The sequence below is a fragment of the Natator depressus genome, chromosome 1 (genome assembly GCF_965152275.1).
Source record: "Natator depressus isolate rNatDep1 chromosome 1, rNatDep2.hap1, whole genome shotgun sequence".
NCBI lineage: Eukaryota > Metazoa > Chordata > Testudines > Cheloniidae > Natator > Natator depressus.
The window spans coordinates 85,398,649-85,426,345 of record NC_134234.1 but is presented as its reverse complement, the minus strand read 5'-3'; the positions used below and the strand labels follow the sequence as shown (position 1 = coordinate 85,426,345).

Here is a 27,697-nt window from a genome sequence, read left to right as displayed (position 1 = left end):
GATACTCAGCTGATGTAGACTGGTGTAACTCCTTTGAAGCTGAGAATTTCCCTTTTGGTTTTGTATTCTTGACATGAACCCTGGGACACACAGGAGTGTCAGCAGTTTCATTTTCAGTAAAGTAAAAGTCAATGGGGACATGAAATCCTGCAGATCAGACTACATAAAATTTGCATGAATCCCTTTGAACTGAAAACATGAAGTTTTATGCAGCTTAATGTGCTGCTAAAGGCCAGTTGGTGTGATAGTTAATCACTCAACTGTTATTAAGGCCAGCACATCCCTCAGCCCATGCCACTTTCCGAGCCCCGATTGGCCTGGAACGGCGAACCGCGGCCAGTGGGAGATGCGATTGGCCGAACCTGCAGATGCTGCAGGTAAACAAACTGACCCAGCCCGTCAGTGAATTTCCCTGATGGGCCACGTGCCAGAGGTTGCCACCAATTAGAATATGGATAATGGCCACTGATTTGACTCATTGAAGCATGCAAGGGCTTGTGACTAGATCATGTAACACTAAACTCCATCTTGTGCCTATATTTTTCCACAGACTGTGCTGAGGGCTTTGCTTGAAACAATGAGTTTCCCTCCACATGGCAGAAGCTATAAAAGGCCCTTGAGACAGCTCCATTTTGCCTCTTTCCTGCTCTAATCTCTGGACTATGGACTTATACTAATGGGAGCATTCTAATCAAAGGACTGGGGACCTTCCCATTATTTGGAAGTACACAGAGACTTAACAAGTCAGCAGTTTATTCCATTGCTGCTCCAAACCTGAAACAAGAATTCTGCAATTGTTGTATTATTTGATTCCTTTAACCAACTTTAACTCTCACCTCTTTCTTTTCACTTATAAATAAACCTTTAGATATTAGATACTAAAGGATTGGCAATAGCATGATTATTGAGTAAGATCTTAGTTATATATTGACCTGGGTATGTGGCTGGTCCTTTGGGATCAGAAGAACACTTTGGAGGATGAAATTGGTTTTAAATAACCACAATAACCACTCATCATTACAGCTAGTGTCTGGGTGTTGAATCTAGGACTGAAATACCTAAGAAGGCTGCATTTCTGTCTTCTTGTTAGCCAGTGTGGTGAGACAGAAGTTTACTTTTGTTGCTGGTTTGGTTTATCTTATGCAATAACCACCACCAGTTCTGGAGTTTGCCTGCATTATTTCTCATCAGTTTGTCCTGAATTTGGTATTCTCAGTTGTGACCCACTGAGGCACTGTGACATCATCACACATCCCCAGTGGGAAAAGAAACAGCAGGACACTTCCTGCTTGGTCGAGCAGCCTCAGAGGTCCATGACTTTTGATACAGAGCTGAAACAATCATTAGTGGCATTGCTTTCTACAAAGCTTATCAGTATAGTAGGTGTTTTCTATACAGAATAGATTTCCTGCCATTTAATTATTCCTTCCTTTGTACTTCATAACAGACTCCATCTTGCCTACCTCACAACTGGAAATATACTTTTATCTAGCAGTATCCTTCACAAGAGTACATTTCAAAGATTTAATGGACTTTAAAAGCATGGGGTAATCTCAAGTTAACTATCTTTCACCTAATAAGACAAAGGTATCAGCTCTTGGACTTTGGGGAATAGATCATGTCACAGAGATTCTGTCAGCCATCTTGATGGAAATATGTGGTGCAGATTTTATCTGGAACCAAGTCTAGTTTTAGTTAATAGAAAGTGTTTTATCTTTATTTCTCTTGTAACCTTTTCTGAATTTAATACCTTACACTTATACTCACTTAACAACTATCTCTTTGGAAATAAATACACTTGTTTTATTTTCAGTCTAAACCAATCCAGTGCTGTGTTTGAATAACTCCAGTTAAAGTAACAAACTCTTGGATATTGACTCTTTAAAGGATCAACAAACCTCAGCATTCCTCTGATTTTTCCCAGACAGGGCTGCACATTTCAGAATACTTTTTTAAGCAAAATTAGGGGCTGAGAAAAGTGTGGAATCATCTTACCAGTTGTTAACCAAGGCTGGTGGAAAGCAGTAGAAGTCTATGGTAGTGCAGGCAGGTTCCCGGTCTGCCCAATACATAGACATAGAGTTCACACTTCTTTCTGACTGTCGGCATTCCAGACAGACAACCACAGTAGCAAAGCTTTAAGGCATGCAAGAGTTACAGGGTAAAAGGTGACACAAGACTTCACCAGTCTGGATTGCATTGATCATGATCTTTTTATTTAATTAAGGTATTTAATTTTGGTTCTATACATTGTTTTACTCTTTAAAGTGACTCTCTAAATTGGTTCTCTGAACTTTATGAATAATCCCAAAGCTATTAATTTGTGGAAGAGGCAAGGGAAATCTGCACCTAGAGCAGCCATGGAGATGATCTGTGGACAAAGAGGAAATAGCATTACATTAAACTGGGAAGAGGAAACCAACAGCTTTGAACCCAAATATATTTAAACTGTGTTAAATTAGGTTGTTTCTAAGTGGTGAATATTATATTATGTTTTGCTTAAATCAGGGAGTTCAGTGTTAAGTAATGAAGGGAACACTAAAATAGCAAGGACAGGTGAATATTTTACATTTTCTGTATTGCTAATTTGTTGGAGTAATTCCTATGAAGACTGAAGTAAAGAGAAGGTGCATACGAATGAACATTTATAGGGTTAATTCTGTTGGATTTGGATATTTTGAATGATATAAAAGGAAGTAACCATTTCTTAAGGGAAAAAATGAAAACACATTAAAGGAAATGGAGCTGGGGGAAAAGAATTAACAAGTTCCATTTTTGTGCAACACATGGTTACAGTAATGCATGATAATTTGGAGTTCAGTAATATTATGAAATAAAAATAAGATGATATACCTGGCTCCCAGACTTTGCATCATATGATGTAATATTAGTAATACATAAAAAACAAGGGGTCACCTAATGAAATCAATAGGCAGCAGGTTTAAAACAAATGAAAGTGTATTCACAGAATACACAGTCAACCTGTGGAACTAGTTGCCATGGGATGTTGTAAAGGCCAAAGTACAATTGAGTTTAAAAAAGAATTGGATAAGTTCATGATGGATAGGGCCATCAATGGCTATTAGTAAAGATGGTCAGGCACACAACCCCATACCCTGGAATTCCCTAAACCTCCTACTGTCAGAAGGATCTGGCAATGATAACTGTCAGGGACAAGATAGTGGGCTATGTACCATTGGTCCCATTGGACCCAGTACGGTCATTCTAATGTTCCTGTGTAAAATATAAATAGTTGTAATAAAGAGTTTTGTTGGAATAGAGTAATTGGTATAAAAAAGGGGTGAATCATCTCCTAAAGAATTAGGAATTAAATATATTGGGACCCTGAGTAATAATTGCTGTTTCATGCTTTATGGTGCAAGTTCTTGTTTTAAGAAAAGGAGTACTTGTGGCACCTTAGAGACTAACCAATTTATTTGAGCATAAGCTTTCGTGAGCTACAGCTCACTTCATCGGATGCATACTGTGGAAAGTGTAGAAGATCTTTTTATACACACAAAGCATGAAAAAATACCTCCCCCCACTCCACTCTCCTGCTGGTAATAGCTTATCTGAAGTGATCACTCTCCTTACAATTTGTATGATAATCAAGTTGGGCCATTTCCAGCACAAATTTCCAGCAGGAGAAACTGTTGAATTGGAATTCATTTGCAAATTGGATACAATTAACTTAGGCTTGAATAGAGACTGGGAGTGGCTAAGTCATTATGCAAGGTAACCTATTTCCCCTTGTTCCCCCCAGCCCCCCAAGACGTTCTTGTTAAACCCTGGATTTGTGCTGGAAATGGCCCATCTTGATTATCATACACATTGTAAGGAGAGTGGTCACTTTAGATAAGCTATTACCAGCAGGAGAGTGGGGTGGGGGGGAGGTATTTTTTCATGCTTTGTGTGTATAAAAAGATCTTCTACACTTTCCACAGTATGCATCCGATGAAGTGAGCTGTAGCTCACGAAAGCTTATGCTCAAATAAATTGGTTAGTCTCTAAGGTGCCACAAGTACTCCTTTTCTTTTTGCAAATACAGACTAACACGGCTGTTACTCTGAAACCTGTTGTTGTTTTTGTTTCTCTTTGTTCTGGTACCAAAAACTAAAAGATGAATAATCTCTCAAAGTTGCATCTCCTACCACACGGAGATCAGCCATGCAACTACACCTGAGCAATTAGAGAGGATTCTGTGAATGGATACACTGCTCCATACCTGGCTGTGTGTGGGTAGGACTTGTTGGACACAGAGTCTTGATCTTTTTGTTTTGAATGCACTCTGTTGACAAACAAACTGGAATGAGCTGAAATGAGTATGGTTGTGATTACCATCTCTGTACATGTTAAGATTAAACTGAAAAATACAATTTGGCTAACTGATGACATGTCCTGTCTGTTTATTGGTGTAAATTCATGTATTTCTGTTCTTCACTTGCCTTCCAGAGTAGAGGCCAGAATCCTGGAAAGGAGTACTGTCTCCTTTGGACTTTAATTTTACTGAGAGACTGAAGCCCTGGATTGGGAGAGCGAGGGGTGTTACAGAAATACACTCAGATAGGTTGGTCACATTTTAAACATCAAGTAAACAAACACACACATAGTTTTCACACATGTAAGCACAGAGTTTTGTTGTTTTAACATTGTAAAATGTCCTAATAACCAGTTTCTGTTTCTGTGCAAATAAGCAAAACACGGTTTGCAGTAATTTCCAGAATACAAACTTTCAGCTTAGATGTATAGGAGTCCTTTTATTTTTCTCACCATAAACTAGTTTAAACAGGATAAATCAGGTTTTATGTAGAACAGTCAAACAGAAGACCTTGAACCATTTTTTTAAACATTTCTGATTATAGCATTTAACTGGTATAATTCAATACAAGAAACAGCTGATTGAGCTACTGATTGAGTATGTGTGATAGCTACTTTTTATAACATATACAAATTGACATCAATAGCACGTTGTGATTGTGGTTTACCATTATGAACTGAAAGATACTTTATATCAATTCAAATATTCTATCTGAATATAGTTAAAAGACAAAAAGTAAGCTAAAAATCCCCAAAACACCTTAATATGATACTATAGATCTCGCTAAAACCCCATATACAGTACTGTTGTTTGATTCATAGAATCCCAGGCCAGGAAGGACGATAGTGATCTTCTAGTCTGACTTGTTTTGTTTAGGTACTGCAGGAATCACTTGCCATACCTGCCGCCCTGATCAAAACTCCCATATAAACTGCAGTATTTATTAATATTGCTATTATTACTACATTACCACCCAGGGACCCCCAAGAAAGTTTGGAATGATTTTGTACTAGACACCATAAAAAACTGAACAAACACATATAGGGTGACAATATTTCCCTATTTCCCCATTCTGAATATGGGACACCTGGTAAAATTACTCATCTTCAAGCAAGTTCCATGGCATTTAATCAGAACTCTGCAGTACAAACATTCATAAGAATATAAGAACAGCAATAGTGGGTCAGACCAAAGGGCCATCTAGCCCAGTATCCTGTCTTCTGACAGAGGCCAATGCCAGGTGCCCCAGAGGGAATGGACAGAACAGGTTATCATCAAGTGATCAATCCCCTGTCGCCCATTCCCAGCTTCCAGCAAGCAGATCCTTCGGACACCATTCCTGCCCATCCTGGCTAATAGCCATTGATGGACCTGTCCTCCATGATTTTTTCATATGTACAGTTGGGATTATGTTTTCCAATGTGCATTACTTTGCATTTATCAACATTGAATTTCATCTGCCATTTTGTTGCCCAGTCACCCAGTTTTGTGAGATCCTTTTTATAGCTCTTCACAGTCCGCTTGGGTCTTAACATCAAAGTGACTGAGTCCCTGTTAAAAAGAAATACTCCATAGGTGGATTATTTTTATTTACCTTCTTATCTTTAAGGCTTTATGGTTCACACAGGGAGGGATGACACTCCTACTTCTCCACACACACACATACGGGGAGAGGTGACACACTCCCATACACCTCTTTCACATGGCTGGGGGGGCGGGGGGGATGGCCGACCCAACCCTCCCTTCCCGGCACTCTCTGCCCTCCATGCCTGGCTGGGGCCCTGGGACAGACCCGCCTTTCCTGGTACCTGCCACTGCATCTTCCTCCCTTCCCCCCATGGTTGGAAGCAGGTTTTCCTGTAGGCAGCTAATACCTCCAGGCTCCTGCTGGCCCCCAACGTAACCCAGCCACCTCCTGTTCCCTGGCTACAGCTTAAGCAGAAAGGGGTTAAGCCTTAATGATGCATTGTGAAACAGGACCCAGGGATTCTCACTGCAGGGGCTTCAGTGAACCCTGCCAGAGAGGTGGCTTAGCAGGGGAGGGTGCCTAGGAGCCAAAGTAGCCCCACACTCACTGGGGACCCAAAGCAGTGGGGTGGGGGTGGGGGGGTGAAGAAGGTGCTAAGCCCCTGCCCCAGAGGTTGTTGTGGAGCCTACAAGTTCGGGGCATGAACGGGCTGGAAATCGCTTCCCCCTCCCCACTCCAGAGCTTAGCTTAGGGACAGAGAGGCTTCCCCATACCAGCACGGCACGGGGCTTTGGCACACACAGGGCTTGGCTCCTCCTGGACAGTGCACTGGGCCAGAGGGTCTTGGGCTTTCCAGGGGTGCCTGCCCAGCCAGAGGCAGTGGGGGAAGGAGGGAGCCTGCTGGCCAGGCTGTTGATGAGCTGAGTGCTCCAACCAGGGGCTGGTTCTCCGCCCAGCACTGGAAGTGGGATACACCCCCTGGGCAGGGGTGTGAAGGAGCAATGGGCTGTGGGGAGGGTGGGGGTGAAGGGGCAAAGAAGGGAGAGCACAGCTAGAGGGAAGCATATAAAGGGTCGCTGGGTGGACAGCAGATGTGACATGTAAGTGGCAGCCACCACCTGGCACCTGCCCACACTCATCAGCCACTGCATCTCGCAGCACGCAGCCAGTGCCAGCCAAAAACGGGTCAGAGGCAGGGTTCTGCTGGCCGAGAGCCAGCATGCAGCAGGGGCTGCACTGATGGACCAGTAGGGGGAGTGGCCTGCCCTGCGCACTGCAGCTTCGCCCCACCCCCAGCCTTGCACACCCACCCCCATTGTTGGCCACTGGATCCCCCCATTCACCACTGGTCGGTGGGCAGCCGGTGAGCAGGGATCTGGACAGCAGCAGGACCTGCCAGAACTGATGGGAGGGGAGACAGAAAATATGGGACAATTTGCCCATTTTTAAGAAAAATTCGGGACACCTGCAAGAGGGCTTAAATACGGGATTGTCCCTTTAAAAATGGGACATCTTGTCACCCTAAACACAGATGAGACACGACAACTTCTTCAAAGAGCTTATAACGTGGGGACCTGATCCTAAAAATTTATATACAAGCACATTCCTTCATTTGCATGGGTAGTGCCACTGCTGTCAACAGGACATGAGCAAAAATACACATATATGTAAGCTTTTGCAGGATTGGAGTATAACAAGTTCTACCTGTGCAGTAAAATCTAAATTTAACTAACCTAGTGAGTTAGAGGGAAACTGTGATGAAATATAAAGTACTTTCTAATCATTTAATATAATCTTTGGCATGATTAAATTGAAAACAATTTTGGTTTTTATTGAATACCTTATAATATATAGATTGGCACTAAAGCAGTTTCATATCTGATGGCATGTATCTGCACAGGAAGATCAATGAGACAGCCAGAGTTTTGCACAGCTCTTTTTAGATATAAAACATCAGCATTGCATGTATGTATGCACACACTAAATCAGGATACCGCAGGAAAAAATATATAATTTACCGTCATATTACTTAATTCTACCATACCCATTTTTAGGTAACTATGGTTAAACTTAATTTAGTGGGTTAAAATTAAAGCTGTAAAACAATGCCTTTTTATACTGAGATCATATGTAATGCTGTACAATCCACACTTCATTCATACTAGTAATTTAAAATATATCTTTTCCATTATGGAATTTAAAACTATAGGCATATTTCCTATAGAAGCAGGTAGACAATTTGTAATGTTTTTTCATCTGTTCGAGCTCTCTCAAAGCAATACAATTTGTGCTAAGAAGCATGACAGTTAATTTATATCTGTAGTCTCAGAGTGCTCACACAGTGCATGTATTTGTTGCTGAACAGTCCATTTTGATTTAATTGAAGCATTCTAAACAGCCTTCAGGAGAGACTGACAATTACACATCCTTAAATGAGGAAAGCAAATATTGTTTTAATAATATTGAAATTCCTTTTCTCTGCTGCTATTATTGCAAAGTAAAATGTCACCATTTAAGCTTGTGTGGCTGGATCAGAGTCCATGATGAATTAAACATATTAACTGTATTCATAATCATGCTAGGGCCAGATGTTACTGTTTGTGTTGCCGAAGAGCCATATTAACAGCTAACCATCTTTTGTTTCATTTCCAGGCTTGCAGAACTTTAATTTAAAACTTGAGTGAATCTGACATTCAACTACACTTTAGCATAGAATATGTTATAGGATTTTTGTTTGCCATTGTGTCTTTAACGTGATACTACTTTGTGGCTGATTCATTTAAAAAAGGGTTAATTTATTTTTAATTAAGTTTATTTAATTAAGTCTCACCCTGTTTTTAATAATTGAATGTCTAATGGCACTGAAAGCTGCAGGGAACCGAATCATCATTGCTACATGTAGCGCTTAATTGGAAATGCTATAAGTTTCACAAAATGAATTACAGGGATAAGATCAAATGTGTGGTGAGACACTTTTCAAATTATTTGTGACTTCTTCAAAAAACAAAAGTCAAATCATTCCTAGAAGATTTGGTTATGGACACCTCTTCACTATTTAACAATTATTTAATTGCAGATTTAAAAAGTAAGCACTATGGAAAGAGAGAGATAGAGTAGTGCAATGAAAATAGTGCAATGCATTTGAAAAACAAATATGATCACATATCAAAAAGAAACATATGGGCAAGTGCACTGCAAGTGCGTTTTCAGTTTCAGGGCCCTTTCAAGGTTCATACTACCTATGTCTCAATAGGCAAGGAAAGGAAATAATAAGTTTCAGAGAGTACTAGTTATCAACACTTAAAGGGACAATGCGGATGTCATCTCCCTTAAAGCTTTATCCTCACCAGACTGGAACCAATAGTCTGGCTGTTTCTACCAGAGAAAGGGCCCAGCTTGTAACCTCTGAGCTCTGGAGTAGGAGAAAAAACTCAATGTGTGAGCTCAGGAGAAAGGGAGGCAGAGGCTGTAGAGGTGCAGACTGTCCCTCCAAGACCCAGAGATTGGGGTGTCTGGGTAAGCTAGGCTTACCAGTGTTGTAGGTAAAACAAATATGTGTTTCAGAGTAGCAGCCATGTTAGTCTGTATTCGCAAAAAGAAAAGGAGTACTTGTGGCACCTTAGAGACTAACCAATTTATTTGAGCATAAGCTTTCGTGAGCTACAGCTCACTTCATTGGATGCAAATATGTGTGTAGACAGCTTGCGGTGTTAATACTCCTTTGCTCTTGTTGTGCTTTGTTTGGAAAAGGCTGCTTGGACTAACTATGGACAAACTGGTTGCAGCAGCCAAAGGGAAGTCTTGCAGGGCAACTGAATCCAGTCAGGCCCAATGGGAAATCATTTTTGGGACACAGGGTGGTGCAAGCCAGAGACTCAGTCTGAGACTGGAGGAATCACAGGATCTGTCCCAGGAGAGGTGAAGGTTCAGGCCTTACACTTACACACTTTACTCATAAAGACTGAGAGGGATCAAAGGTACAGATGACCCTGAAATGTGATACTACTAGCTGTAGCTCACGAAAGCTTATGCTCAAATAAATGTGTTAGTCTCTAAGGTGCCACAAGTACTCCTTTTCTTTTTGCGAATACAGACTAACACGGCTGCTACTCTGAAACCTACTAATAATAACGCATCTGTTCATATAACAGCAAAAAACCTACACGGGTAAATATATTTTAAAACATCAATTGCATTACTGAAGGAATAACCATTAGTATGGAAAAAGAGATGTTTTTGGCTTTAACTCTGATATAGTGTTCCTTTAAATCAGTGGTTTTCAACCTATGGTCCTCAGACCCGTGAGGGTCTGCAAACTATGTCTAAGATTTCCAAAGTGGTCCACACCTCCATCTGAAATTTTTTAGGGGTCAACAAATAAAAAAAGGTTGAAACCCACTGCTTTAAATGAAGGGACATCAGCCCAACATAACTGACTTTGGGACAGGAGGGACAAGCAACACCCCCATGCATTGCCAAAGTGTCAGATAATGGAAACCTATATGTTCAATACGGACATTTTAATATGAGTCTGGACATGGTTCCTGGTGGGGAATGACAGCTAAATTGAAGGAAAGTGACATGTTTGGGGTTAGCTTTGCGGAAGGGGTAGATTCTTCTGAACAGGAATATAATAAGGAATAAATATAATATAATATAATATAATATAATATAATATAACAGGAATATAATAAGGAGGAGATGTGAAGGTCAAGGGTACCATTCCTCTGGGGTCAGAGGCCGGGAGCTAGCTGGTCTGTCTGATTAACCCATCCTGTTGTACCTGAGAAAGAACTGGAACTTAATTATCTGACCTTCATAAAAGAGGGCAGCAGGAACTGGAGAAAACAAATGGTAGTACTCTTTAGAAAGTGGAGGGGTGGTAATCCAGGGAACTGCTTTAGAAAACCAAACAGATAGAAGGGGAAGCTTTGGGGATCCCTTTTATTGTTGAAGTTCTGAGGTAAAAGCCAGACAATCTTGTTACTGGAGTTACTGATGTGAGAGATACATTTGGTGAAGGGACTACTTTATATGCATAGACTTTGAGGGAAGAATCTACAAGGGTTCTGATAATGTTTAGTTAAGAAGTCTTAAATAAAGCAACTAATCCCTGTGGAAACAAGCTTCCCTGGATTTCTTGAAAGGCTTGGCTGGAATTAACTCCAGGGAGTGAGCACAACCTACAAGAAAAAGCTTGGCCTGATAGGGGAGGGTGGTGCTGTAAAATAGGTCTAATCCTTTTAAAGCAGTTGTTATCCTGATTCCACAGGAGTTGGGTTAATTCCCCCTTTGTATGTGTGTGTGGATTAGGCATCAACCCATCTTCAATTCAGAAGATTTACAGGCAGGCCTGAGCTTTTATGGGAGACTGGTGGCTGACTGGTGCAGTAGTCTGCATGAATTAGGCCTTTATTAGGTCTTTCTATACAGCAGGCCCACTGTGAGCTAAATTCTGTTCTCAGTTAAAATGGTGTAAATCCAGAGTTTCTCCGCTGAAATCAATGGAGTTACTCCAGACTGAAAGACATCTAACCCAGCAGAATTTGCCTGTTTACTTTAACAAAAATGCATATAGCTATAATCTTTCAGGAAAAATATCATACTAAATCATTGCCATGCTGATTGTTATCAGCTCTTGGCAAGCCATCACAAAACTGCACTGCCCTCTTTGCTTTGATAGTAATTGCTTATCCAAATAAGAAGAGAGGCAGACTGCCTATGATTATTCTCAATCTCTTAAAGTTATGTTTTAGAATAATCAGCCTTGATTAAAAGTAGGTAGATGTTATAAACACTTAGAGATACCTTTTCTCTAGGCAGGAAATTTTTTTCTTTAGATGGGAATATGTATTAGAAATCATTATGCCTTTACTGGAAGGTCCTATAGAAACTAATAAACTTCCTTTGTTTTTTTGGACCATTCTATAGAACAGGCGTTGGCAACCTTGGGTACACGGCTCATCAGGGTAATCCACTGGCAGGCCGCAAGACATTTTGTTTACATTGACCATCTGCAGGCAAGGCCCTCCCACAGCTCCCAGTGCCCGTAAAAGTTCTCCGTTGCCGGCCAATGGGAGTTGTGGGCCCAGGGACTTCCCTCCTAAACATCCACACAGAGGCCAGCATGTAACTGCTCCTCAAACAGAGATGAAGTAACTTCCTTCTCCTTACAGCAAAGGGGAAGCAGGAAAGGAATTGTGATTCTCTCAGTTACAGTTAGTTTCCCCCAGTCTGCTTCCGGTATGGAGTAGCCACACATCACTCTTTATTCAGAACAGATGATAAAGGTAAAATCTAGTTCTTTGAGGACTGCTTTACTCCTCATCTAGTCCCATTGGTTTTATAGTACCCACTGCACAATAACATAGTAAATGTGAGTAAGAGTGTAACATTTGTTTCTTTCAAATTAGGCAAATAAGATAGACTAATATGTAGTATGATTATTTTGTCTCTCTCCCTGTTACTTAATGATCCTGAAATGCTGGTGCAAGCCTGGAGATTTTTTTTAAGCCAACATTTTATTGATAAGAATACTACCAATGTAACAAACCTTAATTATAGTGATGTTAGGAAGACAAACCCTGGCACCAATTAGAAAGGCAGATTGTTCAAATATATAAAACCTGAACAATGTCAGGCACCAGTTAAAATCCTGACTCCTAACTCACTGAGGTGCATTAGAGAAGCTCTTCATTTTCCCTTACTAAGAATTCATCACCTTCTCTCAAGTCCATGTAATAAAAGATTAAACACAAATGATGAAGTCTCGGCAGCATATTGAATTTGGCCTAACCTCTGCCTTGGGTGATAAAGAAGGTATCAGTAAACTGTGTCAAATGACCGTCTGCTATGTCAGACACTTCTGTGACACAGTTTATTCCTATCCCCACCAAAGTCAATGGAAGAACTCTCAGGGTCAAATTCTGGATGCTTTACTCACATAAGAAGGACATTGGGACAAGAACAATAAATGATCACAATTCCCATTGTCTTAATGTGTGTAGGATCTGTAATATATGTATAATTCTATTGTAGCTGAAAAACATGATCACTAACAGTTAAAGCCTTCAGCATGTTAAAAATATTGTTTAATAAAAGGAAAAAAAAGGAGTTTGTGTAAGGCACAAGGGAGCCCTGCTTCATGAGGCATGTCAAGGTTCCAAGAATGGCATGACTTTTTGTATGTGTGGTCTTTTCACTTAACATATTTTCTCAACTTTTTCATGCCTGCCTCTTGCTTTTTCCAAAGGCCTCAGGGTACAAAAATAACTTCAAATATTTCTTGTTAGTGGATTTAATGAACAACAATGAACTCTAAAGCTTATGTCAGTGACAGCAAAATCAAAACTGTTATTTTAAAATGTATTTATTATTAAGGAAGAATCTGTTTCGAAGCTATGGACAGTGAGCTGGGACGTTGGCTTTACTAAGCTTGATAAGTGAAAAAAGCAAAATTTCAAAACGCAAAGTTGCAAATATATATAATTACTAATCTGTTTACAAACAAAATATATTAGAGGTAAAATAGAAGGTACTTTAAAACAAACTCTAGATCTTTAGAAGTAAAGGAATTAGGGTTTTGTCTGTGTCTTAGACATTTCTAAGGTGCCTATCAAATTTGTATCAGTTAAAGTCCTACAGTGCATAGCTACTATAGCAATATATATACTTCATTTAACAAAAATATAGATTTGATCATTGTTAATAAACACAATAAAATTACAACCTTAACACTGAGCCATTATTAATTATGTAATTTTTGAAGGAGCAGAATTTGCCAGAGACTTCACCCAGTGCTAAAGAGCTCTGCTCAAGAATCTAAGTTTTTATTTTTAAAAAGCCATATATGAAGAAAACCTTGGAACTATTAACAGAGTACAAACAAGATTTTTTTTCTGCCTAAGGATGCTGAGAGGCTGAAACAGTAGCTTACCTCATTCATCTGGCCACATATTTTAAATCTGAAACCTAAACACAACCAAACACTAGCACAGAATCTCTATGGATAGTAATTCTATACTCTAATAATAAGAATATAGCAGTAGAAATATATTACCGACCACCTGACCAGGATGGTGATAGTGACTGTGAAATGCTCAGGAAGATTAGAGAGGCTATAAAAATTTTAAAAAAACCTCAGTAATAATGGGGGATTATTACTGGAGTTGGTAGATTTGGGGGGAACCCGGGCCCACCCTCAACTCCGGGTTCCAGCCCAGGGCCCTGTGGAATGCAGCTATCTAGAGTGCCTCCTGGAACAGCTGTGTGACAGCTACAACTCCCTGGGCTATTTCCCCATGGCCTCCTCCCAACACCTTCCTTATCCTCACCATAGGACCTTCATCCTGGTGTCTGATAGTGCTTGTACTCCTCAGTCCTCCAACAGTATGCTTTCTCATTCTCAGCTCCTAGCACCTCTTGCTCCCAGCTCCTCACACGTGCACCACAAACTGAAATGAGCTCCTTTTTAAACCCAGGTGCCCTGATTAGCCTGCCTTAATTGATTCTAACAGCTTCTTGATTGGCTGCAGGTGTTCTAATCAGCCTGTCTGTCTTAATTGTCTCCAGAAGGTTCCTGATTGTTCTGGAACCTTCCCTGTTACCTCTCAGGAGAGGGAGGGTCGGTGACCCTGGGCGCGGCACTAGGTAACTCGAGGGGGTGGAAGACCACGAGTGTCGAGGAAGCCCCCCCGCTCTAGGCCACCAGGTAACTCAGGAGGGTGGAAGACCACGAGTGTCGAGGAAGCCCCCCCGCTCTGGGCCTGGGCTAGCCTGAACACCTCTCCCTCCTGAAAGCTGTTGTGTTATACCTTCTGATTGCGTTGTTTTGTTGCTAAGTTTTTCCTTATCTTTTTGTAATCTCTGTAACTGTTACGAATAAATTTCTTTTCTGTTTCAAAAAACCTTCCCTGTTACCTTACCCAGGGAAAAGGGACCTACTTAGCCTGGGGCTAATATATCTGCCTTCTATTACTCTCCTATAGCCATCTAGTCCGACCCTGTCACACTACATTAATTCTACATGCATTAACTAGCACCATTATTGTAGGCACAGAAATTAAAAATACACCTTTAACTCTTTTTATGAGTGAAATAATTAATATTAAATAATTTGTCTTATAAAAAAAAAAAAAAACCCTTCCCTGTTACCTCTCAGGAGAGGGAGGGTCGGTGACCCTGGGCGCGGCACTAGGTAACTCGAGGGGGTGGAAGACCACGAGTGTCGAGGAAGCCCCCCCGCTCTAGGCCACCAGGTAACTCAGGAGGGTGGAAGACCACGAGTGTCGAGGAAGCCCCCCCGCTCTGGGCCTGGGCTAGCCTGAACACCTCTCCCTCCTGAAAGCTGTTGTGTTATACCTTCTGATTGCGTTGTTTTGTTGCTAAGTTTTTCTTTATCTTCTTGTAATCTCTGTAACTGTTACAAATAAATTTTTTTTCTGTTTCAAAAAAAAAAACCTTCCCTGTTACCTCTCAGGAGAGGGAGGGTCGGTGACCCTGGGCGCGGCACTAGGTAACTCGAGGGGGTGGAAGACCACGAGTGTCGAGGAAGCCCCCCCGCTCTAGGCCACCAGGTAACTCAGGAGGGTGGAAGACCACGAGTGTCGAGGAAGCCCCCCCGCTCTGGGCCTGGGCTAGCCTGAACACCTCTCCCTCCTGAAAGCTGTTGTGTTATACCTTCTGATTGCGTTGTTTTGTTGCTAAGTTTTTCTTTATCTTCTTGTAATCTCTGTAACTGTTACAAATAAATTTATTTTCTGTTTCAAAAAAAAAAAAAAAAAACCTTCCCTGTTACCTCTCAGGAGAGGGAGGGTCGGTGACCCTGGGCGCGGCACTAGGTAACTCGAGGGGGTGGAAGACCACGAGTGTCGAGGAAGCCCCCCCGCTCTAGGCCACCAGGTAACTCAGGAGGGTGGAAGACCACGAGTGTCGAGGAAGCCCCCCCGCTCTGGGCCTGGGCTAGCCTGAACACCTCTCCCTCCTGAAAGCTGTTGTGTTATACCTTCTGATTGCGTTGTTTTGTTGCTAAGTTTTTCTTTATCTTCTTGTAATCTCTGTAACTGTTACAAATAAATTTTTTTTCTGTTTCAAAAAAAAAAACCTTCCCTGTTACCTCTCAGGAGAGGGAGGGTCGGTGACCCTGGGCGCGGCACTAGGTAACTCGAGGGGGTGGAAGACCACGAGTGTCGAGGAAGCCCCCCCGCTCTAGGCCACCAGGTAACTCAGGAGGGTGGAAGACCACGAGTGTCGAGGAAGCCCCCCCGCTCTGGGCCTGGGCTAGCCTGAACACCTCTCCCTCCTGAAAGCTGTTGTGTTATACCTTCTGATTGCGTTGTTTTGTTGCTAAGTTTTTCTTTATCTTCTTGTAATCTCTGTAACTGTTACAAATAAATTTATTTTCTGTTTCAAAAAAAAAAAAAAAAAACCTTCCCTGTTACCTCTCAGGAGAGGGAGGGTCGGTGACCCTGGGCGCGGCACTAGGTAACTCGAGGGGGTGGAAGACCACGAGTGTCGAGGAAGCCCCCCCGCTCTAGGCCACCAGGTAACTCAGGAGGGTGGAAGACCACGAGTGTCGAGGAAGCCCCCCCGCTCTGGGCCTGGGCTAGCCTGAACACCTCTCCCTCCTGAAAGCTGTTGTGTTATACCTTCTGATTGCGTTGTTTTGTTGCTAAGTTTTTCTTTATCTTCTTGTAATCTCTGTAACTGTTACAAATAATTTTTTTTTCTGTTTCAAAAAAAAAAACCTTCCCTGTTACCTCTCAGGAGAGGGAGGGTCGGTGACCCTGGGCGCGGCACTAGGTAACTCGAGGGGGTGGAAGACCACGAGTGTCGAGGAAGCCCCCCCGCTCTAGGCCACCAGGTAACTCAGGAGGGTGGAAGACCACGAGTGTCGAGGAAGCCCCCCCGCTCTGGGCCTGGGCTAGCCTGAACACCTCTCCCTCCTGAAAGCTGTTGTGTTATACCTTCTGATTGCGTTGTTTTGTTGCTAAGTTTTTCTTTATCTTCTTGTAATCTCTGTAACTGTTACAAATAAATTTCTTTTCTGTTTCAAAAAAAAAAAAAAAAAAAAAAAAAAAAAACCTTCCCTGTTACCTCTCAGGAGAGGGAGGGTCGGTGACCCTGGGCGCGGCACTAGGTAACTCGAGGGGGTGGAAGACCACGAGTGTCGAGGAAGCCCCCCCGCTCTAGGCCACCAGGTAACTCAGGAGGGTGGAAGACCACGAGTGTCGAGGAAGCCCCCCCGCTCTGGGCCTGGGCTAGCCTGAACACCTCTCCCTCCTGAAAGCTGTTGTGTTATACCTTCTGATTGCGTTGTTTTGTTGCTAAGTTTTTCTTTCTCTTCTTGTAATCTCTGTAACTGTTACAAATAAACTTCTTTTCTGTTTCAAAAAAAAAAAAAAAAAAAAAAAACCTTCCCTGTTACCTTACCCAGTGAAAGGGACCTACTTAACCTGGGGCTAATATATCTGCCTTCTTTTACTCTCCTGTAGCTATCTGGCTGTACCCTGTCACACTGGATACATCTCAGCTCAGGATGGGATGCAGAGATAAAGTTTCTTGACACCTTAAATGACTGCTTCTTGGAGAAGGTAGTCCTGGAACCCACAAGAGGAGAGGCAATTCTTGATGTAGTCCCAAGTGGAGTACAGGATCAGGTCCAATAGGTGAATATAGCTGGACCACATGGTAATAGTGACAAGAGTATAATTACATTTAACATTCCTGTGATGGGAAAAACACTACAGCAGCCCAACACTGTAGCATTTAATTTCAAAAAGAGGGACTACACAAAAATGAGGAGGTTAGTGAAACAGAAATTAAAAAGTACAGCGCCAAAAGTGAAATCCATGCAAGCTGCATGGAAACTTTTTAAAGACACCGTAATGGAGGCTCAACTTAAATGTATACCCCAAATTTAAAAAAAAAACATAGTAAGAGAACCAAAGAAGAGCCACCTTGGCTAACCAACAAAGTAAAAGAAGCAGTGAGAGGCAAAAAGGCATCCTTTAAAAAGTGGAAGTTAAATTCTAGGGAGGAAAATAGAAAGGAGTATGAATTCTGGCAAATGAAGTGGAACAGTTAACCAAAGACTCAAAAAGTAATAGCAAACATTTTTTTAAGTACATCAGAAACAGGAAGCCTGCAAAACAACCAGTGGGGCCACTGGATGATCAAGATGCTAGGAGCACTCAAGGACGATAAGGCCATTGCAGAGAAACTAAGTGAAGTTTTTTTCATTGGTCTTCATGGCTGAGGATGTGAGGGAAATTCCCAAACCTGTGCCATTCTTTTTAGGTGACAAATCTGAGGAACTGTCCCAGCTTGAGGTGTCATTAGAGGAAATTTTGGAACAAATTGATAAACTAAACAGTAATAAGTCACCAGGACCAGATGGTATTCACCCAAGATTTCTGAAGGAACTCAAATCTGAAATTGCAGAATTACTAACTGTAGTCTGTAACCTATCATTTAAATCAGCTTCTGTACCAAATGACTGTAGGATAGCTAATATGATGCCAATATTTTAAAAGGGCTCCAGAGGTGATTCTGGCAAGTAAACCTGACTTCAGTACCTGGCAAACTGGTTGAAACTATACTAAAGAACAAAATTGTCAGATGAACACAATTTGTTGGGAGAAGAGTCAACATATTTTTTTGTAAAGGGAAATCATGCCTCACCGGCCTACTAGAATTATTTGAGGGGGGTCAACAAACATGTGGACAAGGGAGAACCAGTGAATATAGTGTACTTAGATTTTCAGAAATTTGACAAGGTCCCTCACCAAAGGCTCTTAAGAAAAGTAAACTGTCATGGGATAAGATGGAAGGTCCTCTTATGGACTGATAACTGGTTAAAATATAGGAAACAAAGCACAGGAATAAATGGTCAGTTTTCAGAATGGAGAGAGGTAAATAGTGTTGTGATGTTGCACCCCATAAGACTTTATGGAAATATGCTTATGAATGTATATATGACATAACTGGAATATGTTTTATTCTACATATGTCATGTAACATATCTCTGCAAAGGTTATGATCTACTGAATATATTCACCCTATTTGTATGCCTGTATCATTTTTGTATTCAAAGTTATGAATATTGGCTGTGTACTTGTTTGATTTTAAGTAGCCTTAGTAAGGCATTTGCGCAGCTTCGTTAGAAAGGAATTTGCAAGTTAAGTGTCCAATCAAGAAACACTTAATGGACAATGGATCTTGGAAGGCTCCAATCCACATAAAAAGTCTACCTGAGGATGTTCAAGGTAACATGTGAACAATGGCTGCTACCTGTAAGTTCTGAGTCATGCATGGATATGTGACTTGCCCATGTGACTCCAAAACTCTATCTTTTTCATAGATATTCATAGATATTTAGGTCAGAAGGGACCATTATGATCATCTAGTCTAACCTCCTGCACAACGCTGGGATTCTACACAGGGGGAGGAAAGGGTGTCCACCCACAAGAGAAAGTCTATTTAAACCCCTGGAAGACCCCTCCATTTTGTTTTCAACTGGCTCAAGAGATAGCCTCTCCACCCCCAAATGATACCTGAATGACACTGGAACAAAGAACAGTAACCACGGGGGTGTGAGTGATTGCTAGATCCAGACTAGAAGGAGGCTAGTCTGTAAAAGAGGCTTATTGGAACATCTCTGTGGGTGAGATTTTATCTGTATTCAGCTTCTTACTGTATTAGACATAGGCTTGCGTGTTTTGTTTTATTTTGCTTGGTAATTCACTTTGTTCTGTCTGTTACTACTTGGAACCACTTAAATCCTACTTCTTGTATTTACTAAAATCACTTTTTTATTTATTAATTAACCCAGAATATGTATTAACACTTGGGGGGGGGCAGCTGTGTATATCTCTCTATCAGTGTAAAAGAGGGCGAACAATTTATGAGTTTATCCTGTATAAGCTTTATACTGGGTAAAATGAATTTATTTGGAGTTTGGACCTCATTGTGAGTTGGGCGTCTGAGTGTTGGAGACAGGAACACTTCTTCCGCTGTTTTCAGTTAAGCCTGCAGCTGTTGGGATACGTGGTTCAGACCTGGATCTGGGTTTACAGCAGACGAGCAGGTCTGTCTCAAACCAGGCAGGGCACTGAAATCCCAAGCTGCCAGGGGAAACAGGCTCAGTGGTAGTCTCAGCACATCAGTTGGCAGTTCCCAAGGGGTTTTCTGTGATCCAACCCATCACAAGTGGTGTCTCCCAAGGGTCTGTACTGGGACCAGTCCTATTCAACATATTCATAAATGATATGGAAAAAGGGTTAGTGATGTGTCAAAATTTCAAGTTGATACAAAACTACTCAAGATATTTAAGTGCCAGGCAGACTGCGAATTGCTACAAAAGGATCTCTCAAAACTGGGTGACTGGGCAACAAAATGGCAGATGAAATTCAATGTTGATAAATGTGAAGTAATGCACATTGGAAAACATAATCCCAACTCAACATATAAAATGATGGGGTCTAAATTAGCTGTTACCACTCACAAAAGAGATCTTGGAGTCATTGTGGATAGTTCTCTGAAAACAACCACACAATATGCAGTGGCAATCAAAAAAGCAAACAAAATATTGGGCATCATAAAGAAAGGCATAGATAATAAGACAGAAAATATCATCTTCTCTCTATATAAATTCATGGTACACCTACATCTTGAATACTGCGTGGAGATGTGGTCACCCCATCTCAAAAAAGATATATTAGAATTGGAAAAAGTTCAGAAAAAGGCAACAAAAATGATTAGGGGTATGGAACGGCTTCTCTATGAGGAGAGATTAATAAGACTGGGATTTTTCAGCTTGGAAAAGAGGTGACTAAGGAGGGATATGATTGAGGTCTATAAAATCATGACTGGTGTGGAGAAAGTAAATAAATTAGTGTTATTGACTCCTTCTCATAACAAAAGGACTAGGGAGTCACCAAATGATATCAATAGGCAGCATGTTTAAAACAAACAAAAGGAAGTATTTTTTCACACAACGCACAGTCAACCTGTGGAACTCTTTGCCAGAGGAGGTTGTGAAGGCCAAGACTATAACAGGGTTCAAAAAAGAACTAGATAAATTAACAGAGTATAGGTCCATCAATGACTATTAGCCAGGATGGGCAGGGATGGTACCCCTAGCCTCTGTTTGCCAGAAGCTGGGAATGCGTGACAGAGAATGGATCACTTGATGATTACCTGTTCTGTTCATTTCTTCAGTGGCACCTGGCATTGGCCACTGTTGGAAGACAGGATACTGGGCTAGATGGACCTTTGGTCTGACCCAATATGGCCATTCTTATGTTCTTATGTTAACCATTTTAATGTTAACATTGGGTGTGTGATAAATGAAGGTGGGAGGTAGCTCCCTTGTATGAACACCCAGCCTGCCAGTTAGCTGTTAGTAGCTGTTCTTTACTTGCTTTACCTGGAAAGGGTTAAAAAAATCCCTGATAAGTAAAAGGAAGGGAGTGGGCACCTAACCGAAAGAGCCAATGGGACGGCTAGAACTTTTTAAAATTGGCGGGGGGGGGGGAATTCCCTTTGTTTGTTGCTGTTTTCCAGAGAGGGGGACAGAGCAAAAACAGGGCTGTCGCTATGCTATAAAAAGCTGTGGACCAGGTATGAAAATCACCAGATCATACCTAAAAACTGTTTAATGTGAAACCGCAGATATGTAATTAGATTAGGGAATGTCTGGACAGATACAATTAGGTTTATTAGCATCTACCCATCCAAGGTCAGAGAGAAGCTGTAACCTTGGGAGTTTAATACCAACCTAGAGTGGCCAGTACTAATTTTTTAGAGTCCTTGCAGTCCCCCACTTTCTGCAGTCGAAGTGCCAGAGTGGGAAATCAGCCTTGACATGGTGGCAGCGCGGTGGGATCATTTTGAACCAGAAGCACAGAACTCAGGATTTTAAAAGGATACATTTTTCCTTTTGGCAGTCTGCAAAGCCAGGAAGTTTTCTTTTCTTTTCTTTTCTTTTCTTTTCTTTTCTTTTCTTTTCTTTTCTTTTCTTTTCTTTTCTTTTCTTTTCTTTTCTTTGCTGCCTGAGGGGGAATAGGCATGAAATGGGTTCAGCCTGCCAAGCCAGCGAGTCCAACAAGCAGGTTTTTTTTCCCTAGCTTCGTGGCAATGGATGGGGGAATGGAAACTTCCCAGGAGGTAAGGGTCAGCCCTCCTGCAACCGAGATGCCGGTGCCAGAATGGAGGGATTCCCTTAAATCAGGCTGAGTTCTAACTGAGAAAGAAAGAAATTTCTTCCTAGAGGCAAAGTGCTTGGAGGTGGAAGTGGAGGAGAGGAGAGAGGTGAAACGCTTGGAAATGAAGCACTTGGAGTTGAAAGCAGAAAGAGAGATGAAGCGCTTGGAGGTGGAAATGGAGCTGAAGCACTTAGAGCTGGAAAAGACTAAGCTGGATCAACCAGGTAGCCCTAACGGTCCTTCTCCAGGTACTGCTCCCATTCCAAGAAATTTCCCACATACAAGGTAGGCAATGATACAGAGGCCTTCTTAGAACATTTTGAAAGGGTCTGCCTCGGGTACAACATCCCTACAGACCAAGATATGGTGGAGCTGAGGCCACAACTCAGTGGACCCTTAGCAGAGGTGGCAGCTGAAATGCCTAAAGAACACATGCATGAGTATGAACGTTTTAAACAAAAGGTCAGAATTAGGATGGGGCTAACACCCGAGCATACCAGTCGGTGGTTCAGAGCCCTAAGGTGGAAATCAGACATGGCATTTTCCCAACACGTCTACCACATTGGAAAAAATTGCGAGGCCTGAATATCAGGAGCAAAATGTTAGGTCCCTGGAAGATCTGTCTCTTCTAATACAAATGGAGCAGTTCTTAGAGGGTGTTCCTGAGGAAAAAGAAAGATATATCCTACCTGGGAAGCCCCAAACTATAATTGAGGTGGAGGAGATCAAAGCCAGATGGGTGGAGGTAACAGAAAAGAAGAAAGCTAGTAGCAGTTGGTGCGGATAACAGAAGGGGCAACCCGAGACGACACCCCACCATCAAAGTCACCCCAAGGCCTCACCTCGCAAGGAGGAGCCCTTCACACAGCCAGGGAAACCCCAGATATCCTCTTGTCCCTTCACCCCACTCTCCAACCACCCACCTTGCCCCAGCTCACAGTCAGTTGGGCGATGCTTTAAATGTAATGAGCTGGGGCATGTGAAGGCCAACTGCCCCAAGAGCACCAGCCAACTGCTACTCATCACCCCAGGGTCCCAACGAGAGCCTTCAGACCCAGATGCCTCACAAATACCGCCAGAGTGAAGGGAAACTGTGAGAGTGAGGAAGATTACTATGGAGACACACTGGAGCACAGCTGTCAGCTATCCACCAATCCCTGGTGGACCCCAAATACATCTACCCAGAGGCCCAAGTGATGGTGCAACCCTTTAAGGCCAACTCTTTTAACTTGCCTACAGCCAAGTTGCCTGTCCAGTAGAGGGGCTGGTCAGGAATATGGACTTTTGCAGTCTATGATGATTATCCCATTCCCATGCTGCTGGGAGAAGACTTACCCAACCATGTAACGCAAACAAAAAGGGTGGGGATGATCACCCACTGCAAGGCTAAACAGGCCTCCACACCTAACTCCATTCCTGAGCCTCCTACAGGGACCCAGCCAGAGGTGGTGGAACCAGACCCCATACCAAAGTCTATGGCAGCAGTTGTAGACCCAGATCCTGGGACCCAACCAGAACCAGGCCAGGAATCGGAACTGGAGGAGCAGTCAGCACCAGAGCCCATGTTTGCAACCCCACTAGAGTCAGGGGAGCCAGCACCAAAGGACACCACAGAGTCTGCACCTGCAGCAGCAGCTAAACTGGAGCAAGAAGCTCAACCGGAGCCTGAAATACAACCTAGTGCACCAGAGGAAAGCGGTTCACAATAGACGGAGACAACCCCATCACCTGCATCGCTTCCAGAGGGACCAAGCCCAAGTCCACAACCCAGCAAGGAACTAATGTCTCCAGCATCAAGGGAGCAGTTACAGGCAGAGCAGGAAGTGGATGAAAGCCTCAAGGCTTTGGACTACGGCTCGAAACAACCCACCACCTCTCAGCTCTTCTAATAGGTCCAGGATTGTTATAGAAGGAGGACTCTTAGACAAGGAAACCCTTTCTGGTGGGCACAAGGAGGACTGGCATCCTCAGAGACAGTTGGTAGTTTCAACTAAGTATAGGGAAAAGCTCTTGAGCTTAGCCCAGATTCACCCTAATGGCCATGCTGGGATGAACAGGACCAAAGACTGTTTGGGAAGTCATTTCACTGGGAGGGAATGGGCAAGGATGTTTCTACCTATGTCCGGTCTTGTGAGGTGTGCCAGAGGGTGGGAAAGCCCCAAGAGCAGGTCAAGGCCCCTCTCCAGTCACTCCCCATAATTGAGGTGCCATTTCAGCATGTAGCTGTAGATTTTCTGGGTCCTTTCCCTAAGACGACACCCAGAGAAAAGCTATAAATACTGACCTTCATTGATTTTGCCACCTGATGGCCAGAAGCAGTAGGTCTAAGCAACACCAGGGCTAAAAGCGTGAGCCAGGCATTGGCAGACATTTTTGCCATGGTACGTTGGCCCTTCGACATCCTTACAGATTTGGGAACTAATCTCCTGGCAGGGACCAAGAAATGTCTTTGGGAAGCTCATGGGGTGAACCACTTGGTTGCAACCCCTTACCACCATCAAACGAATGGCCTAGCGGAGAAGTTTAATGGGACGTTGCGGGCCATGATATGTAAATTCATGAATGAGCACTCCTATGATTTGGACCTAGTGTTGCAGCAGTTGCTGTTTGCCTACAGGGCTATACCACATCCCAGTTTGGGGTTTTCACTCTTTGAACTCATTTATGGCAATGAAGTTAAAGGGCCATTACAGTTGGTGAAGTGGCAATGGGAGGGGGTTACATCTTCTCCAGGAACTAACATTTTGGACATTGTAACCAACCTGCAAAACGCTCTCAGGGACTATCTAGCCCTTGCTTGAGAAAAGCTACAGGATGCTCAACAAGAACAAAAGGCCTGCTATGATAAACATGCGAGAGAGCATTCCTTCAAAGTTGGTGATCAAGTCATGGTCCTGAAAGCCTTCCAGGCCAATAAGATGGAAGCGTCATGGGAGGGCCCATTTATGGTCCGAGAGTGCCTGGGAGCTGTTAATTACCTCATAACATTCCCAGGTCCTACCCTAAAACCTAAAGGATACCATGTTAATTCTCTAAAGTCCTTTTATTCCCCAGAAATCAAGGTTCTCCAGTTTACAGCCCAGGAGAGAGATGATGTGGAGTGGCCTGAAAGAGTCTACTATGAAGGAAAAAGCAACAGTGGTGCAGAAGAGGTGAGCCTTTCCATAACCATTGGGCGTAAGCAAAGACAGCAAATCCAGGAGCTGTGCACAAGCTTTGCACAAATGTTTTCAGCCACCCTCAGACCGACAGAACATGCGTACCGCTCCAGTGACACAGGTGATGATCACCAAAATTAGAGCCCAGCCCTACCGAATGGCTCCTCAAGCCAAAACCACCATAGAAAGGGAGACCAGGGATATGTTACAAATGGATGTAATCCACACCCCTGAGTGTGCAAAAGCCTCTCCAATGGTTCTGGTTCCCAAACCAGATGGGGAAATCCGCTTTTGCATGGACTACCATAAGCTAAATGCTGTAACTCAGCCAGAGAACTATGCAATGCCAAGCACAGATGAGCTATTGGAGAAACCGGGACGTGGCCAGTTCATCTCCACCTTAGACTTAACTCAGAGGTACCGGCAAGTGCTGCTACATGACCCAGTCAAGAAAAGGTCAGCCTTCATCACCCATGTAGAGCTGTATGAATTTAATGTGCTCCCTTTCAGACTGAGAAATGCACCCGCCATCTTCCAGAGACTGGTAGATAACATTCTGGCTGGATTTGGGGAATTTTCAGTTGCCTATATTAACAACGTGGCTATATTCTCAGATGCATGGGCAGAACACCTGGAACACCTCCAAGTTGTCTTCCAGCTCATAAGGGAGGCAGGATTAATTGCTAAGGCCCAAAAATGTCAAACAGGCCTAAACAGGGGAATGTACCTTGGAAACCAAGTGGGTCAAGGAACTATCAACCCCCTACAGGCTAAAGTAAATGCTATCCAAAATTGGCCTGTCCTTAAGTCAAAGAAATAGGTTCAATCCTTCTTGGGCTTGGCCGGGTATTACTGATGATCTGTACCACACTGCAGCCAAATTGCCATCTCACTGACAGACCTAACCAGGAAAAAACAGCCAAATGCAGTTTAGTGGACTGAAAGTGTCAAAAAGCCTTTAACCAGCTTAAGGTGTCCTTTACATCTGACCCTGTACTAAGGGCCCCGAACGTCAACCAACCTTTCGTCGTAACCACAAATGCGTCTGAGCATGGTGTAGGAGCAGTTTTAATGCAGGAAGGACCAGATTAATAATTCCATCCTGTTGTGTTTCTCAGCAAAAAAACTTTCAGAGAGAGAAAGCCACTGGTTCATTTCAGAAAAAGAATGTTACACTATTGTGTATGCTCTGGAGAAACTACGCCCATACATTTGGAGATGGCGTTTCCACCTGCAGACTGACCATGCTACACTGAAGTGGCTTCACACAGTCAAAAAAACTAATAAAAATCTTCCTCAGTGTAGTTTAGCTCTTCAAAACTTTGATTTTGAAATACAACACATTTCAGGAACCTGTATTCTAAGTCATTGTAGTCCTTGAAATGTTAAAAATACTGTTTAGCTCTTCATGTAATTAGTTGTAAAATTAGAGCCGCATGTATCTTATTATCTCTGTTTCTTAAACTTCCAGGAAGAAATCCCAGCTGGTGTAGACCCAACCAGAACCAGGCTTGACAGCGCCATCTGTGAATTGGGGGGCCTGTGATAAATGAAGGTGGGGAGGAGGAGGGTAGTTCCCTTTTATGAACACCTAGCCAGACAGTTAGCTACAAAATCCCTGTTGGTAGCTGTTCTTTACTTGCTTTCCCTGTAAAGGGTTTTAAAAAAAACATAGGTAAAAGGAAGGGAGTGGGCAAAAGAGCCAATGGGAGGGCTGGAACTTTTTAAAATTGGGGAAAAAAACCTTTCTCTTTTTCCTGTCTGTTGTTGTTCTCCAGAGAGAGGGGACAGAGCAGAGACAGGGCTGAAGCTATGCTGTAAAAATCTGTGAACGAGGTATGAAAATCACCAGATCATACCTAAAAACTAGTCAATTTGAAACCCCAGATGTAAGTAGATCAGGAAATGTTGAGAAAGACCCGATTCGGTTTTTTCTCTTTTATTTCTTCAAGGCTTGTGGACTCCTCTGTGCCAACCCCCAAATGCTTTTGTTTTGCTTGTAACCATTAAGCTGGACCTCAAGAAAACCATTCTTGATGCTTAATTATTATATTTTCTCTTTTTGAATCTAGCAATAGCCTAACTTCCAGATGTATTTTCTTTCTTTTTGTTTTTAATAAAATTTATCCTTTTTAAGAACAGGATTGGATTTTTGTGTCCTAAAAGGATTGTGCACATGTTGTTTAATTAGCTGGTGGCAACAGCTGATTTACTTTGTTTTCTTTCTCAGCTCTTCTCCGGGGGGAGGCTGGGGGAATGAAAGGGCTTGAGGGTACCCCACAGGGAGAAATTCCCAGGGGCACCTTCCTTGGTCAAAAAGGCTTCTTTTTTTTTATGCATTTGGGTTGTGGCAGCATCTACCTATCCAATGTCAGAGAGAGGCTGTAACCTTGGGAGTTTAATACCAGCCTGGAGTGGCCAGTATTAATTTTTAGAATCCTTGCGGGCCCTCACCTTCTGTATTTGAAGTGCCTGAGTGGCGAATCAGCCTTGACAGGGTGGAATTTTCAAAAGTGCCTAAGTATGTTAGATGCCCCATTCCCTCTGA

General features: G+C 42.6%; 1 long non-coding RNA gene across 1 annotated transcript in view; it reads right to left on the bottom strand.

Annotated features, from left to right (window-relative positions):
- Nucleotides 1–2,218: 2,218 nt before the first annotated feature.
- Nucleotides 2,219–27,697, bottom strand: part of LOC141982355 (uncharacterized) — a 79,848-nt gene continuing 54,369 nt past the window's right edge. The window contains exon 3 of the long non-coding RNA XR_012638040.1: nucleotides 2,219–2,371. This is a non-coding gene — a long non-coding RNA (uncharacterized LOC141982355). The remainder of the gene's footprint in view (nucleotides 2,372–27,697) is intronic.